We start from the raw sequence: 15327 nt of genomic DNA, 5'->3' as shown, positions 1-15327 counted from the left end.
TTCTGCAGACATTGAGCCGTGCATTGAGTCATTTTCATTGGCAAGTGGGTAGTTCAGGTCAAAATGGAGTATTTTCAAAGCTCAGTATGAATTCCCAAAACAGCAATAAATCACTCAGAAAGTTATGTGCTCATTTGCACATGGCTTCAAATTACTGAGTTAGCCAGCTGAGGGCACGCATTATGGTTTTTTAGCATATGATTTTTTATTTCTGGTGTTCTGATCATCCAGTAATTAGTGGATGCAGATGAAATTACATGCTACTGCCATTGCCTCAGATGGTCAGGTTTTCAGGGTGCCAACTCCCAGCTCCTTTGGAGTTGACATAAATATTATGGAAGCAAAAAATTATAGTCATTTGCAGGGAAATCATGTGTTTAATTGCCAAGCGAAGCAGAGGAAAAATAGCAGAAGCACGCATCATGTATCAGTTAATGTGAGTGCATTATTGCACGTTGCAAAGGGGTCTAAGAGGACTTTTCAATAGCAAGATGAAAACAAAACTATTCTAAAAAATGCCATCTGTGAAGCCTCCAGATATGTCTGACTGGCTCATTTCCTTTCAAAAATAGTCCCTGCATTCCAAAAGATGTTAATAATGAATGGAAATAACCATGGAATAAAAATGGACCAGGGTTGATGCAGTAGGGCCTAATACAAGCAGTTGCTGTTGAAATGAACAGGGAAAGGAGGATCTAGCAGCCACATTTGCGCTGATATTTCAGTTTTTGCTGCAGATGGCACTTTAACACAACGTAAGACTCAACTCTTACATACATTGTGATGATCAGTGTACTATTTTGATAGTTAATCTAAAAATCAGAATCGAATTAAAATTTATTTCTAAATAAATACTCCTTGAAAGAAAACATATTTTCTTGATTTCTCTTTTTTGATATTTAGAAGACTTTTCATAACTCTGTATGGTTTTATAGGAGACCTAAGTCAATCAAACTTGAACATACAATTATTATCTTAGTTTAATATCATATTTCTCTCTCTCTCTCTCTCATTGGTCATGAGGCTTGAACTCAGAGATTGGAGGCTGTCACTGAGCTTTTTTTCCTCTAAGCTAGTGCCCTATCACTTGATCCACAACCCTGCTTCCAGCTTTTTGATGGTTAATTGTAAATAAGAATCTCATGGACTTTCCTGCCCATGCTGGCTTCACACTGCAATCCTCAAATCTCAGCCTCCCGAGTAGCTAGGATTACTGGTGTGAGCCACTGGTTCCTGGCTTACTTTGTGGATTTTGAAATTAGCATTTCATGGATCACTGCGATTATTTTTTTCTTTTAGGAGAATCTTTTTAGGGCTATCTGTATTCTTTGCATATATATTTGTGACTAAAGTAGGAATAATGATAAGAATTCTATCTCATGATGTGAGATTATCATTGACCAACAGCCGAGGAAATACTACCAACTGCTCTTGATTTAATAATATCAATTACTGAAATTTCAGTTACAGATAGATCACTTCATCTTAAGAACCACTACTAGTAATGCCAGAAGCCCAGGTACAACTCTGCTTTCAGCAGCTTCAGATCCTAGTTTCCAGAGAGGCCACTTTGTCTTGTACTACAAACAGCAGAGGTCAGTAGTTCTCCACAAAATGGATCTTCTACCACCTTACCCTTGACCATGTGTCTCTGATCTCTATCACTTAACACCAGCAACATAGTAGCTAGTGTACCATGGTCTGCCCAGTGGGCTGCTGCAGAAAAGGTTAGCACAACTATAGGCATTGGAGCATCCAAGGATGAGGAACTCTACCAGCCACTTAGTGTTCCTACTCCCAGTCACATCACTCATCTCCTAACAACAAATGTCACAAGTGTGGCTACTGACCCTGAACAAATGCTGCCACACAGAATCCTTCAGTCTCAATGCAGAGTCATCTGCCACAGCTTTTGCTGGTGGCCCTTGTACAGCACTCAGGGGTTCAATGGCAGAGGCCAAAGGCCTCATTTCAGGTACCTCAACGTGCGACACAGCAACCACATTCTCTACCCCTCCACTACAGATGCCTCTGCTACCTCATTTCCTACTAGAGCCCCCTCGTTATTCCTGACAAGAACACATGAAACAAAATCGTTAATCAACACATCTGAAAATACACCATTTGTAACCTCAGGATTGACACATCTGCTTTCTGTATCACTTGATTTCAGCATCATGGCAGCCAGAGTTCTATCACCAGCTCTGCTTCTCTCTGCAGTTTCAAGACAGATCAGAATGTAGCTCGTAGGCTCACAATAGCATCCATCTGTAGAAGTATCTAGGATACCTACTGAAATCCATCCCAGAGGGAAGGGACTCCCTTCTACATGACTCATAGAAGCACCATTTACTTTGCTGCAAGTAAGACCACAATTGCTCAACAGAAGGAAATACTTTCATGAAGATAAATATCATCAATTATACTCCTGTCAGGAATAATTACCCCATGCTCACAGGACTAACCACCATATCTGTCATGAATGGCTTCAATGAAAAGATTATAGTTATAGTGACAATTATTACTAAAGGTTACTAATCCAGGACTTCCAGGAATCACAGGACCACATATAAATCCCAGTTCCAGGCTGTGAAGGTGGTTCAGTGGTAGGGTGTTTGCCTAGCATTCCTGAAGCCCCAGGTTTGATACCTCAGTACCACATAAACAGAAAAAAAGCCTGAAGTAGTGCTGTGGCTCAAGTGGTAGAGCACTAGCCTTGAGGCAAAGAAACTCAGAGAAAGTGTGCAAGCCCTGAGTTCAAGCCCCATGACAACAACAACAACAACAAAATAAAATCCCAGTTCCACAATCTCTAATTCTCCAATCTTCCATTGAGACAATCTCACTTTTCCAGCATAAGCAAAACTGAAAACACACACGACACCAGCAGCAATGAAAATTCACCACCTACAAGCTTGACTGTGACAAATTTGCCTTTTAGGACATGATCACCCATGAAAACCACCCCAGCTGATGCAACATCTGCTACTATAGTCCCATGTCTGGAGACAGTACCATGACAACTCTTATTCTGGACCAAAGAGCATTGGTGCATTGATACGTGAAGAAAGAACCCGAGAAGATTTGTGGGAGGGCCTAGATCTCCTTCTACTTCATTTCATTTTGCATTATTAGTCAAGAAGAGCTCACATTTGTTAAAAAATACAATGGAAAGACAAATGCCTCCAATTGTATTGATGCTATAGCTGCAAGTTCGCCAAATTCTTGGTTGACATCATCTTCTAATAGCACACCTGTAGGAATACAAAACTAACCGTCAGACATACCAGTGTGTTTCAGGTGAAGTTCCCTGAAAGGTAGACTCAGATATAGAGATGTATACAGAGGAGTTTATGAGGGGCATGAGGCTCTGTACCTACTAGATCGGCCATCATGATGTCTGGGGAAAAGTACCAGTGTTTCAGAAACCATTACTCTAATAACTATTTCAAGGACAAAGTGTACCACAAACACCTCCTTTTCTATGGATAGCCTCATAAAAACAAGTTACCAGTCTACCCACAATCACGGAGTCTTACTTCCACCACCACTTTCTATCATTACTTACATTATGGAACCTCTACAACATCCTCTTCCACTTCGTTGTCAAATACTTACGACCATTCCCTTATGAGTGGGAAGGAGATAACTATAACATATCTGCTCAGATCTCCATGTTCAAGTTGAATTCAACATTAACCTCTTGACTTGAAAAGATCAAATGGGGTGACACCACCCTATGTATATACGTAAAAATGTAACTACTAGAAAATAATCCCATGTATGGTTTGCATCACATTCTCCTAATACAGCTATGTTAATGGTTAATACAGAAGGCATCACTGCAGTGTAAGCATGATACATATAGCTTCCATTTGCCTTCTTTTTTTGTAATTTATAGTTGAGAACTACACTTCTGCCTTCAACTGTGAGACTGAACTGATGTGAGCAACCGCTATAGGAAATGCAATGTAGAATGCAGGTCTCTAACTGTACCTGTGCTTTAGATACAATAACACTTTTAGCAGGTATAATTGAAGTTAATTTCAGATACAGCCATAAAAGGTGCACCTACAATTTTTTTCAATAAAGCCTCCAAATTATACTTTTTCTTTTGAATACTGCATGCATAAGACTTCTGCCATTTGTGATTTTGCACACCGAGATGATATGCTATCACTGTGTTTGAGTACCTGAACAAAGGTAGGAAAAATAATTTTTAAATAGAACATCCACCTCTTTGAAGTACAACATAGTCACCTTAACCTCCCCTGAACTGGGCACAGTATTTTCAAAAAATTTAAAAACTGTATAGCTGTTGTTATTTGACCACAGTGCAATAGAATAAGAAACCAAAGACACAAAGAGGAAAATAAATTCCACATGTTAGAAGCAAACATGGGCTAAAGAGAAAATCATAGGTGAATTACAAAATGGTTAGATATTATATATAGGAAATAAAATAAAACAGGAAGAGCAGGGTACTGGCCATTCATTCATGTAATCTTACTACTCAGGAGGCTGTGATTTTAGTGTCATGGATTTGAACTAGCTAGGGCAGAAAAACTCTGTGAGACTCTTAATCTCCAGTTAACTATCACAAAACTGGAAGTAGAGGCGAAGCTCGTCTGCTCATGTGGTAGAACACCCACCTTGAGTAAAAGGTCAAGTGAAAGCATTAGGCCATGAGTTCCCAAACCCCAGCACTGACCTCAAAAATTAACCGTGACAAAGGGTTCTGTACCCTTTGTCTTGTATATTAGGGAAAGGGAATCACAGAAACAACAGGACAAAGGATGAACTAATGCAACAATGGTACTCACTAGACATTATGTTGGAAATGAACTATACAGCTTGAGAGAGAGGGGAGTAGGAAGGGCTAAGTGGGAGAAAATGAGGGAGGGGATAACGGTTTAAAAAGAAATGTACTCATTACCTTACTTACGTAACTGTTCATTACCTTTACAATAAAGACTAGAAAAAGAAAAAGAAAAATAACCATGAAAAAATGTAGAGAACAATTTAAGGCGAATTTATATTTAAGGACTTAAGTGTTTATTACTGAGGCAGTAGTGATCTGAAAGGTCTTAATAGAAACTTTTATAGAAACTACCTTTCAAAGGAGTAGCACATAAATCTCTTCCATCATTAACATGTGTAATTTATTTATTTATTTATTTATTTATTTTATTGTGAACATACTGTACAGAGGGGTTACAATTACATGGGCAAGATAATGAGTACATTTCTTATCAAGCATTGCAGCCTCCTCCTTTGTTTACCCTTCACATCCCTTCCCAGCCTCCTCCCGACCCCCACCCCCGCCGCTAGCATGTGTAATTTATTACCTGTATAAAGTCTAGGACAAAAAAACCCAACACATCATAAAAATAAAAGCAAACATCAGCTATAACCTTAACTTTATTAAAAAAAAGACCTCAGAATTTTATCTCCAAAATAACTTGGCTATGAAACAAAGGACATAGAAATCACAAACTGAAACAAAAATACGCCAGTAAAATATTTTGATTCTCTTGAGGCAGAATTGCAGCAGCAAATATAATCTCCATAGAAACCCAGAAAACAAAGGTGGGAAGGTCCCAGAGAGACAGAAACCGCATTTCAGAGGTGTTTAGGCGGATTTTAGACCAAGGGTGTTTGTGCTGGAGTCTGGAGGGCCTGGGTCCTCTGAGACCCATGAAGATCTGGTCCCCAAGCCTTCAGCCTGCTCAGCAGAACATCTTCACAAGCAGGTCACAGCTGAAGGTAACACATCACCCGGAAAACTGCTGAAAGGTGTCATTAAAAATGGAAGATTTCTTCATATAAAATCATGGACCAAGAGAAAGACTTGGTGGTAGCCAGAGTGGTGTGGCAGAGGGACAGGACACGTTCATGATTCCCGATTCAAGGTAAGGCCCTAAATCCAGCCCTGGCATTTAGAATCCACTGGCCCATCATGGTATAGTCCATTCCTACATTTGATATTATAAGCTCTTAGTATATGTGCTATGTCCAAATACCACTATGTCCAGGACAGAACTCCAGTTATGTGTTCTTGGGTAGAAATTTCATTTACAGCATTCTGACAACAAATTACAGCCAATCAGACAACTATGTGATCAATGGGGGTGTGCTATAGATTTTAAGGTTTTTGTCAGCCTTAGTTTTATCCTCGGTTTATTTACAAGCCAGTTAGGGAGCTATCAACCCATATTTATACTTGAAAACACAGTATTCTAATGTGGGGAGGGCTTTGTGGTGGTTTGAACCTGAGCTGGATGATGAGCATGGATTTGGAGGCAGTGTTTAAGGGAAAGATGAAGGTCAAGTGTCCCTAGGAGAGGGACGCTACTCTGGCAGGAGTGAGCATGGACAGTTAATCCACATGCTGGTCCACCCAGGCATGGAGCTTGAAGGAACACGATCTCTCTGATAATTACTTTCTTCATTGGTGATTCTGATACTTACAATCTTGTTTCCTTAGCACAGATTCAGACAAACTTCCTCAGAGTACATAAAGTTGTTGAATCATAGAAATTGTTTTTCTTCAGAAAGTCTCTCTCCTCTGATACACTGATGACTAATGTCTATAACTGGGAGAAAAATCACCGGCAAATTCACAGATAATCCCTATTGCATTTTTCACCTCTAAGATGTTTGTAAACAAGAAATTCCCCATCTAATTTGTCAATTTGAGGATTGGAAATGTACTTAAATTTGATTTGGAGGTTGGACATGCTAGCCTTTGAGATTTACTTGAGTGATACAAACTGGACATTAAATCAATTACAATTTGTAGGAGTCAGCTTTCCATTACTGTAACAAACACTTGAAGTTATCAACTTAAAAAGAGGTAGGGAGTTAAGCGGCAGTGGCTCACGCCTGTAATCCTAGCTATGTAGGAGGCTGAGATCTGAGGATCTGGTTTGAAGTCAGCTGAGGCAGGAAGGTTCTGTGAGACTGGTATCTCCAATAAACTAGGCAGAAAAAGCTGGAGGTGGTGCTGGGAGCTTAAGTAGTAGAGCTCTAGCCTTGAGCAGAAAAAAAGCTTAGGGACAGCGCCCAGGCCCAGAGTTCAAGCCCCAGGACTGGCAAAAATAAAATAAAATAAAATAACCAATTGAAGATATCCTCAAATTCAGCAGCTCTCAGACTTGGCTACGCATTGGAATTACCTGGGGGTAATGCCTCGAGAGTCTCTCTCTCTCTCTCTCTCTCTCTCTCTCTCTCTCTCTCTCTCTCTCTCTCTCTCTCTCTCTCTCAGTATAACTAAACATATTTAAATATCTAGATATTTATATGTATATATCATGTATGTATGTATGTATGTATGTATGTATGTATGTATCTATCTATCTATCTATCTATCTATCTATCTATCTATCTATCTATCTATCTGCAACTAGGGTGGGATGAAGCTCAGCATTGGAAAATGTTAAAAGCTCTCCAGGTACTTCTAATCTGAAGCCAGAGAGGCTTGAGACCAATGACCAGTGCTGGGTAACAGGACTACGATCCCACCACCTAAAATAATAGGCTTCACATTTCTTCAACCACTTGGAGCAGAGATGTAAAAAACCCAGGGCTTGAATGTTGATTTGATTCCCTGTCGGTCATAGCTTTTTCTTGGGCCATTTGCCTACTCCCTTCATGGCTTATTGTGTTTATGCTGGAGAATTTTTACCTGATACCCTATCTCGAGCATAGGACATCATAACCACATCCCCTAATAAGCATGGGACACAATTACATAGTCAAATTGTAATACATGATAATATCATTAATTTTTAAATGTGAGCTTAGAAATTTTAGTCATTACTTTTTTGTGTATTTTTTAATTGTAAAAACACTGTACAGAGAGTCATTACTTTGTTTCCCCCTCACTGGGGGCTGACTAACAGCTATTGCTGTAGACCCTTGCAGTTTCTTGGCATGGATGGATGACACAATCCTTAGCAACTCCCTAGAAGACAGGTGGAAAACAGGGACAGGCATTTCATTGACTGCACTGCCTTCCCGCTCCCTGCCTGGCACCGCGTGCAGTGTAATGAATTGGCACCCGGAGTCTGAAACTTTGTACGTGATCCCAGACATTAAAGGCCTGCCTAGATAAACTAGCAGTAGGCCGCTGGTAATGGGGTTGAAGGTAAGATTGTTGTCTTTGCCAGCTCACCTGCAGAATGCTTTGCCTGGCAAGATATGTACGCGACTCTAACATCCTGTTTGTGGCCAGTGATGACAGAAAAGCTTCCACCGTAACAGCTGCCAGGCACGTCTCCCACAGGGGTTGGCGCTGAGGAACACTTGGCAAGGGCAGCCTGCTGGCCCAAACAGCTCGCCTGGGGACAGAAGCACAAAGGGAGTCCCTGCTGAGGTCACTGGGCTGAGGACTGCCTCAGGGAGCAGCACCTGGGTGAGACAGGGGCTTTCTAGAGAGGACTGATGAGGACTGGAGCCCCAGACATTAAGACAGACTTCCCATCCTAATAGCACTGAGGCTAATCTTGCCTTTGCTGTTACATGTCTCCCAGGCCATTACGTATGATCTTTTCCCCTTCGGGCTCATATCGGATCATCAGTTCACTTGCTTTCAGTCACACACATGTTCTGCACGACATAATATTTACCAAAGCAGAAGCAGAATGGGAATAAGTGTGTGACAGGATACACAAAATCACAAGCAATCAGAGAAACAAAGCAAATGAACAAAATGAGCAACCCTTCACCTCAGAGATTTTATACTCTGGCTGGGTGAAATCACCGGGAAGGATTGAAAACATTTTTAATTTTGATGTGACACATAGCAATTGTACCTAATTATGGGGCACAGTGTGACAGGTAATGATCAGATCAGGTGACATGCCTGTCACCTCAGAGATCTATTATTTCTTGATATTACTCATGTTGGGGACTTTTAAAATCCTCCATCCTTAGATATTTGGAAATATTTAATCAATTGTTGTCAACCATAGTTGTCCAACTGTGCTGCGGAATATGAGAGTAGCAACAGAAAAGGGCCTCTTGTTAGATTGGGTGAGCTGACTAGATAATGAAAACTGTTGCCAGTGTTTCTGGAGCCTGGGGAACTTTCATCTGTGTTTTGTTTTTACTGTATAAATATTTTATTAGTGTGTAGTACTTGTACAAGATAATGAGTTTTATTAAAACATTTCCATGCACGCATATAATATACTTTGATCATGTTCACCCCCATCCTTTTTTATCCCCAATTCCCTTAAATACTCTTCCCACTCCCCTTTTTTTACTAGAAAATCCTTCCCTGTCCTCCACATCCTCATAGGAGAGAAAAATGTTATACTTGACTTTGTAGGACTGGCTGATTGCACTTTATATGATGATTGCCAGTCTCACAGGTCTTCTTGCATATAACATTTTGCTCTTCTTTTTTATAATGTTGTGTGTACATATCATCGTCTTTACCCATTCATCCATTAGTGAGCAGTAGCCTGTTTCTGTCAACTTAGTACCATGATAAGCATGGGTATGCAGGTATCTATGCTAAGAAGACTTTGATTCTTTTGTGTGTTTCCCAGAATTATGACTGGATCACAGGTAGCTCTATTTTTAGTTTTTGAGGAACATCCATGCAGATTTCCATGTGGCTAGATTAATTTACATTCCCACCAACGGTATATGAGGATTCCTTCCTTCTCTACCACTCCAACTTTTGCTAGAATCCATCTCTTGATCATATCTATTCAGACTGGGGTGAAGCAGAATCTCAGTGTAGTTCTGATTTCCATCTCTCTGATGCTGAACATTACTCCATATATTTGTCACTTGTACTTTCTTTTTTCCCCACTTTTTTTTTCATTAAAAAGAAACCAACAGGGGCTGGGAAGGTGGCTCAGTGGTAGAGTGCTTGCCTTGCAATGCATGAGGCCCTGGGTTTGATTCCCCAGCACCACATAAGCGAAAAGAAAAAAGCTGGAAGTGGCGCTGTGGCTCAAGTAGTAGAGCGCTAGCCTTGAGCTGAAGAGCTGAGGGACAGCGCCCAGGCCCAGAGTTCAGGCCCCACAACCGCCCCCCCCCCAAAAAAAGAAACCAACAATGCTCCCAAACTAATGTATCCTGGACCTTGTTCTCATTTTAGCCTCGCCCTTAATCCCTGCAGCAAACTCTTTTCTTGTGAAGCTGGCTGGGATTTTATGGCAGGTACACTAAGTTAGAGAAAGTGTACAGTTCCACCCCTGAGGACTAAGGCTTCTCTGGTCAGTAGACCTTTGCAGGGTGGTCTTGCTGCTAGACCCTGGCCCTAAGGGCAGTGTGGGCTGGGGGTGAAGGAGGGGAGGTGGCACTCACCTAGGGACTGATTTCAGAGAAGCCATGGTATGGCCTGAGGTCAATTATGGACCATTGTGCTAGGCATAGAACATTTGTTTTCTCCTTAATTTTAACTGTATTAATTCATTAATGCTATGTAACCCAGACTCATGTTACCAAAAAGGGGAGGGAGGGAGGGAAGAAGAAGGAAGAGGGGGAGACAGAGAGCAAGAGAGAGAGAGAGGGAGAGCGAGAGACAGAGACAGAGACAGAGAGAGATACACACACACAGAGACAAAGAGAAAGACAGAGAGAGACAAAGACACAGAGACAGAGAGACAGAGAGAGACAAAGAGACACAGAGAGAGACACAGAGAGAGAGAAATTGCGATTAGAAGGCTATGCAACCAGCCTTGCAAATATCAGTCTATGCTTTCCCTATTTTGCTTTTTAATTAAGAGAAGATGAGGGGGGAATGCTATAACATTTGCTTTTGTTGAGGTGCTCCAATTTTAGGAAGGAATATACAGGCGATGACAGGCCCATCCAGGAGCCAGTTAGAGGCAATCCTGCTAGGAGCACAGGGGCAGGGCTGCCTGTGGCCACGTGGCAAGGCTGGACCAAGGGGTGGCATTAAAACTGGGTTTTGAAAGGAGCATGAAGTTTCCCAGGAGAAAAGCTGGAACTCAGCTGCTGCTGTGACCTTGAGGAAAGTTTCACACCTCAGAATCTCTGCCACTGGTGGGAAATGAGAATGGCCTGCCTTTGAATGCAGTTGTGAGGATTAAATGGGAAAATGCTTATGGTGTGCTGGCCCCAGGCCTGGAACAGAAGGTTCAGCAAATGCTGTGGCATGCATGCACGGATGAATGAGAGTGTGCTGCAGCCCCGTCAGGAAAGGTCATGGCAAGATTGGCAATTAAGAGACACTGTCCATTGTCTGGCTAAGGGACTCTTGTCCAGGATTCTTAATTTGAAATTCTAAATCATGAAGAGCCACTGACCTTCATCTTTGTATTCAAAGGTCAAAATATAAAAATGCTCAGCACTCTTTGTTTTCCTGTATTCTTTAAAAAAAAAAACTTATTGTAAAGGGTAAAGGTGATGTACAGAGGGATTACAATTACATGATTCACGTAGTGAGTACATTTCTTTTTGAACAGTGTCATCCCCTCCCTCATTCTTTCTGTTTTTCCCCTCAAGTTTTCCCTCCCCTCAAAGTTGTATAGTTCATTTCCAACCTAGTGACTCGTGGGTTTCACTGCTGAATTGCTTCACCCTTTGTCCCACTGTTTCTGTGCTTCTCCTTCCCCTCTTCAAATCAGATAAATTTATATACGAGAAAAGGGGACAGAAATAAAAAACAGGGACAGAAGGGACTTAACCTTTAAAAAAACCTCTTACTTCCAGTGCTTGGAGTTCATTTTGATAAGGATCATTTTATATGGTCATATACACATAGCTAGTGAGCCCTTGCTATTCTCTCCTAAGAATATCCTCCTTTGTTCTCACTCTGTGAATGTTCAGATTGCTGTTTAATTATGTCCAGGTGTACTTATTTGTCTTTTATGTTGGCTTATATTCTAAGTCTATTTCTAAAAAGTGTTTCCTGAATCACCTTTGGGATTCTGCCTTGATTGATTTGGGTAGAGGTTTGGATGCCACAGGCAGTGGGTCTCACTGAATTCTGGGAAGGTATCAAGTGTTAGCTGCAAAAGTTCTAGTAGCTTTTAAGGCAAGCTATAGAGAATGTAGTCATGCAAATACAGAAAACTGTCATCACTTCTGTCACCCCCTGGAGATTTTGTTAAGAAATGGATTACAAATGGCCCAGAGGGAAGACCACAGTTGAAAGTAAGACTGCCTTGTGTTTGAATGCCAAATCTGCAATTTCACTGTGCATGTTTTAGGTAATTGATTGAACATCTCTGAATTTCAATTTTTGTGTTTTACTTGCAAAATTTGTTGTAGACACATGGAACTCTTTTCTCTGTTTATTCTATGAATACTTGTTCAGAACCTATCTCTGTCAGTTGCCAAGGTCACATTGGTGAAAAAAATGGCATATTCCCTAACTTGGACCCCCCAAATAAGGATAGAAATTATACAAATACCATTAAAATTAATTACTTGATGAATACGGCAAGTTCAAAGAAGTCCTGGGAGGTTAGAAAGGTAAAGAATAGATTCAAATTAAAAAGTCAGATTTAAACTTGACCTGAAAGATGATGTGTTTGTTTTGTGTGGCTGCTATAACAAAATCCACAAACTTCACACCTATAATCCTCGCTACTCTGGAGGCTGAGATGGTGGTTCAAAGCCAGCCTGGGCAGGAAAGTCCATGAAACTTTCTCTCCAATTAACCACCAGAAAACCAAAAAGATATTGTGGCTCAAAGTGAGAGAGCATTAGCCTTGAGCAAAAAAGCTCAGTGCCCATGCCCTGAGTTCAAGTCCAAAGACTGGCAAACAAATAAACATCTCCCCCCTCCCCAAACTTAGTGACCAAAGCCAACACAAATATATTGCTTTACAGTTGGGAAGGTTAGAAGTTTAGCACAGGTCTCATTCAGATTAGGTCAAGGTACTGACAAAGTGATGTACATTCTAGAAGAGTAGGGAAATTTTTTTCCTACTTTTTTCCAGATTCTTGAATCTACCATTTCTTGGCTGAAGCCTCTGTCTTCAGTCTTGAAAGCCAGCAATATCATGTATCTTTATTCATGTTAATAACATCTATTTCCATCACCCATTTCTCTTCCACTTTTAAAGTCCCTGTGATTACAATTGGGTCTAGTTGGATAATATGAAATAATCTCCCTATTTTAAGATCAGCTATTCAGCAACCTAAATTCCATCTGTAATATGAATTCCTCTTAGCTATGTCACCTCTGTGGCGATTAACAACAGGAGTCTCTGAGAGAGTCATTAGTTTGCTTATGTGTATAAGAATGGGCCTCTGGAGGATGGTGGGTGGGGAGGGGGAAGACATCACAAACAGAACACAGGTAAACAAGTGCTTTGGCACAGACTTCTGCCAACTTTGTGGAAAGAAGAATATGTCTGAAGGCTAGCAAGTGAGGGACACAACAATGCAAGTGAAAGTTCCAGGCTTTGATGGAGCTGGAGTTGGCAGCATCTTTCTGCTTCTGATTTATGATTTTGTAAATGCATTGGGAATCTGAGACAAAGTAAGCTGAACAGACATTTAATCCTTGATTTTGAGCACTGGAATGACAGAATGACATACCATTTACTTTATCTAGGTTGTATCCTTGAAGTCTTTACGCTGCTAAAGTTTAATGTCTCAGAATGGATCATGAAGATCCCTTTGTCAGTCTGGAGATGCTAGGTTATGCTACCATAACAAGTAGCCTGAATATTGTAATGTCTGTTGACCGTCAAAGTTTATTTCTTGCTCCTGCTGCCTTGATATATCTTGGCACATCTTCACAGAGTCTCCAAGTTGTTTTTTTAAATTGTTTTTCTTATCCTTAAAAAAGAATAAGTTGGTAAAGATCTCTATCCATCTACTAATTTTTTCTAGGTACCTAATGTGACCTATTAGAGAATAGAGTGGGAATTTAACAACAACATGGGCGAATAAATGGGAGAGTAGCAAACTTTTCTTGGGACTCATAAGGTATCACTAAATACTTTGGTATTTCAACAGGAAAATGGATAATGATAGTTCATTCTGGAAGGGATTAGGAGGATTAAGGGTGATCAGTATGGTATGTTCTGGAGGAAACTTCTCTCCATGATGTCAATGAGGGTAATGACAAGCCCTGGCTCCTTCAGAGGTCACCGGGGTATAGAGTGGCCTCCACTTAGTGGGCCCCCTACATTCTTCAGCCAGGAAGGCGACTTTTGTTTCTGTGACTTGTGCCCATATCAGAACTGCTCTCTGCATCCTCTCCCATATATCAAGGAAAGAAAAAAAATGACCTCTTAATTTAGTTGTCACTTTGTATTTGTTGGAGGTGTGCAAAAGAATAATTGGCTCCAAGGACTAGTTTGTAGTGTTTTTGTAGTATTTTTGGTAGCTTTTTTTCACACTCATTACATGATCATACCCTCCCCACCCCCTGTCCTGATACTTGAAAACTTCTATGCATTTCGAGCAACTATCTTTTTATAAGTTTTAGTTCATGGAAAATGTAAATCATGATGTTGTCCTAAAAGTTTTGAAGCCTGGTATCTATTTGGTTAGTATTTAATCACTCCCTGCAACATGATGAACTGTAATAATATCCTGTCTTACAAAAAAATTGCTAACGATGAGAGAACTAGAGCTGTCACATTGCTTATCACCACATAAAAAGAACAAAGCAGAGATACGACCATGTTTTGATTTCCTCAGACCATGGTGAAATTGCACTTAAGAAAACATCTGATGTGGGAAATATGATCCAAACAGTAGCTTCGTGTAGTATTTAAGACTACAGTGTGGTTCCTTTTGTAATGACAGAGGACTTATATTAACAAAGTCTGCCTTATCGTGGCTATAAAAGGGACTCGGTGTTACAGGACTTTTTATTCTTGGCTAACACAGACTTCCAAATTCTTTTGGCTTAAAAACTTCAACAGCTATCAAAGGCTTCCTTGGAGATACTCAACATACTGACGAGAGATGCCTGAATTTTCTTTGTACCTTGTAATAAACCAGGTGCACTTGGAACTCATCCTTGGTCTGTGACACAATAAATGAACAAAGAGTGTGCTTGGAAAATACACAAAGTTTGAATTTCATACTTAAAATTTATGTCCATGGTAATTTATTTGTTCATCCTACATTGGCTCTTGTAATCGTTAATTAATAGAAATGAGTTTAGGACTCCGACAATATTTTGTCAGTGACAGAATGAAAGATAATACTCCATATGTTATAGAAATAAGGACATAAACCTCGGGATTTCATCTATGGAATACTTTTGGGGATTCTAGTGCAAAATTTAGAATGTATGTGTCTCAGCACCATGATGCCATTTAAAATAAAGCCTCAAGTAAAGTGTGTATTCCTATAAAAGTGAAATATGTG

This window comes from Dipodomys merriami, unplaced genomic scaffold (genome assembly GCF_024711535.1).
Source record: "Dipodomys merriami isolate MVZ:Mamm:240054 unplaced genomic scaffold, mDipMer1.0.p SCAF_2, whole genome shotgun sequence".
Taxonomy (NCBI): Eukaryota; Metazoa; Chordata; class Mammalia; order Rodentia; family Heteromyidae; genus Dipodomys; species Dipodomys merriami.
Note: the sequence above shows the minus strand (reverse complement) of the source record.